Source organism: Chenopodium quinoa, unplaced genomic scaffold, assembly GCF_001683475.1.
Source record: "Chenopodium quinoa cultivar QQ74 unplaced genomic scaffold, ASM168347v1, whole genome shotgun sequence".
Classification (NCBI taxonomy): domain Eukaryota; kingdom Viridiplantae; phylum Streptophyta; class Magnoliopsida; order Caryophyllales; family Amaranthaceae; genus Chenopodium; species Chenopodium quinoa.
This window is the reverse complement of record NW_018744895.1, coordinates 945,912-949,283: the sequence shown is the minus strand read 5'-3', so window position 1 is coordinate 949,283 and position 3,372 is coordinate 945,912. Positions and strand designations below refer to the sequence as shown.

Below are 3,372 nucleotides of genomic sequence, written 5' to 3'. Positions count from 1 at the left end.
CCCCATCATTTTTGTGCAATTCCGGAGTAGCTGAGTTCTTTCAGTAAATTAGGCATTTGTCCGACGAAGTAGACCACCGATAACGGAGAATGGTTAAGGAGATTTTCTTTAGAACTCTCTTTGGTATGATATACATACTGAAAATATGGCTTGTCATAGAAATGATGATCCGATAAGAACCATCTTCCCTGCTTGAGAGAAGTTCGAGAATTTCCAAGAAGAGAGTTTAGCTTCAATTTTTCTACAATGCTCATGAAAATGTTAGAAGACCTCCCGTAAACGTCCATGGAGCAACCCAAGTATGTACCCAATTTATCCTCATCTTTTGCACCAAGGATCTTCCGGAGAATTTTCTTGAATTTGCTAGGCATGCCTTTTGAGAAGATGACGAAGGATTTATCAAAATTCATCATCTCACCTGAGAGGGAGCAAAAATTATCCATTGTCTTTCTCATGGTGGCAAGATTGTTCGAGGAAAAACAGGGCGTCGTCTGCGAAGAAGAGGTGGGTGATCGGGGTAGCTCCACGGGCCACTTTTATTCCTTTGATTTCCTTAGAAACTTCTAGGCTCTTCAATTTTCTGGAGAGGGCTTCCATACAAAAGATGAACAGGTTGTCGAAGCCCCAAATTTAGGAGAAATTTTTATCGACGGTTCACCATTAATGAGGAATTTGTATGTAATCGAACAGACACATTGCATGATCCAGTTTACCCAATTTACAGGAAAGTTCAATTGCTTCAAGATTTCCTCAAGGAATTTCCAACTAGTTTTGTCGTACGCCTTGTTGAGATCCACTTTGAAGATGCTTTCAAAACAATTTCCTATCGCTCTTTTTTTTATTTTGTGGGCATCTCATGTCCGATGAGGCAGCTGTCTGAAATCGATCTACCAGGAATGAAAGCATTCTGGTTGTCACCTATTAAGTCACCATGATACAACGGAGTCTCTTCATAAGGCACTTCGAGATGATTTTATACGAAGTGTTGCAAAGGCTAATAGGTCGAAATTCCGACACAGCACTCGGCCTGCTGACCTTAGGGATCATGGTGATAAACGTCTCGTTCATCTCCCTAAGGAGAAACTCCTTCCTATAGAAAGCTTGTCCCGCATCGAAGACATCCTTCCCTACTAATATAAGTCCCAATTTTGCTGGAAAAAGCTTAGGGGAATGCCATCTGGACCAGGTGACTTGTGCCCTTTCATGCTGAACGCCGCTTGTCTAAAATCTTCCATGGTGAAATTAGTACCAACAATTTCTTCCTCACTATTTTCATTTTTCACGATAAGGTCTTCAATGGGATCCATTGTGGGAACATTTACATTTCTCCGGTTGCAATGGAATCTTCGAATTATTTTATCCAATGCTCTTCAAGAGTAACGGGGACACCCTAGCTTTTTTCGAAACTTCTTGTATTCAGGTTGTTCCTACAAATTTTAAATTGTTTGATCCGCATGTATTAGTATTATCCTATCCTAATTATGTAGCAACATTTTTATGAAAAAATTATTGGGAAGTATAAAATACACATTTTGAATTTTATTTAACACCATTCATTCGACGCATATCAATTTTTCCTGTTTTTGGATCCCATCCTAAACCAGTTTCCGAATCTTTCAACTTTTTCCATAACCGATAATCTTTCCTTATTGTATCATATTTGTGTTTGCAACTACTTGGATTACTAAATTTACGTCCGATTCTTTTTTCTACTTCCATGTGAATGTTCTTCCACTTAAAAAACTGTGTCTTACCATTGTCCTTAATAAATTACAAACAAACTTCACATAAGATGAAACTATTCTCGTTGCTCCACTTAAAAACCTCTTTATTTCCTTCTCTATTACTCGATGAAGCCATCTAACATGCCATATAATATGACACATAAAAATAAGAAAAATTTGGTTTTTATAATCACAACTTTGAGCCATTCGCTTTTAATAATTTCAACTTTAGATTATTATTTAATAATCCGAACTTTAGGGGGTATTTGCTTTCATTGATCCCAAGTGACCGGTAACTTGTTAAATAAGTAATTTTTTTTGTAAGTGTAATTGACACGTATAATTAAGCACATTATTAGTAAAAAAAATAATAAGGAAAAATAAACAAAAACCTTAAAAAAAATTAAAAATTAAAAACAAAAATATAAATAAACCCAGCCCACCCAACCCATGACAACCCTACAACCCCAACCCCCTTCCCCATTTTTCGACAGGTAGCTCAAATAAAAAAAAAAAAAAAAAAAAAAAAAAAAAAAAAAAAAGCCAGTAGCCACCCACACCACCACCTCCAAACCTGCCAGCCACCGTCACCCCCTCCCCCATTCACTGCCGGCGACCCTAACCGAGGCATCCCCCTCCGACGACCCTAACCCAGGCATCCCCCCACCGGCAACCCTAACCCAGCAAGACCCACAAACCCTCCCCGATCCTCTTTCCCCCCACCCAGGCCACCGCCTCTCCTCCCTCTCTGTCCTCTGACAAAATCGAAACCCACCACCCTACACCATTTCAAACCCCGACTCGATTTCGATTTCTAGGTGGTGGTTTCGATTTTGGTTAGGAGGGATTCGGTTTCGGGTCTGGGTTTAGGGGAGGGTGGTTCGAATCCGGGTGGCTCGTCAGAGGAGAGAGAGGGAGGTGCAGCAGGTTTGGAGGTGGTGGTGTGGGGGGATTTCGGTGGTTCAGGGCTGCTGGAAAATGGGGAAGGGATGGTGGTGGTGGGGTTGTCGTGGGTTGGGTGGGCTGGTTTTGGTTTTTTTTTTTTTTTTTTTTTTTGAAAATATATTTTTAAATTTGTTTAAACTTTTTTTTTCAACCAATTACTTAGTGCCACGTGTCCCTTAACCTGATATAACAGGTTGGGTGAACAATTGAGACCAATAAAACCAAATACCCCCTAAAATTCAGATTATCAAATAATAATCCAAAGTCGGGATTTTTAAAAGCGAAACATTTTTTCCTAAAAATAACAAATAACAAGATAATATTATAAAAACTAGCAGATAAAGTTAGCATAATAAGCTAAAATAATGTTGGATATTAATAAAGTAAATTGCACCATTGATATAATTTGTAATGTCATGTAATCTTCGTAACATCTAATACAGAACCAAAAGAAACATAAACATAGTTTATAACAGTTATAAAGAATATTTTCCTCAATGGTATTCATTATTATAACCATATTTATAAGTCGATAGCATGATTTTTTTTTTTTTTTTTTTTTTTTTTTTTTTTTTTTTTTTTTTTTAAATCCAAGTCAGTAGCATGATATGCGCCTAATACTAAGGAATATAAGTATTAGCTTACCTAATTTACAAAATACAAAAATATATTTATATATATTTAATACTTATGTCTATCATTA

At 37.3% G+C, this 3,372-nt stretch overlaps 1 pseudogene; it reads right to left on the bottom strand.

The window, feature by feature from the left end:
* Positions 1–1,130: 1,130 nt before the first annotated feature.
* Positions 1,131–3,115, bottom strand: LOC110706093 (annotated as a pseudogene).
* Between the last annotated feature and the right edge of the window lie 257 nt (positions 3,116–3,372).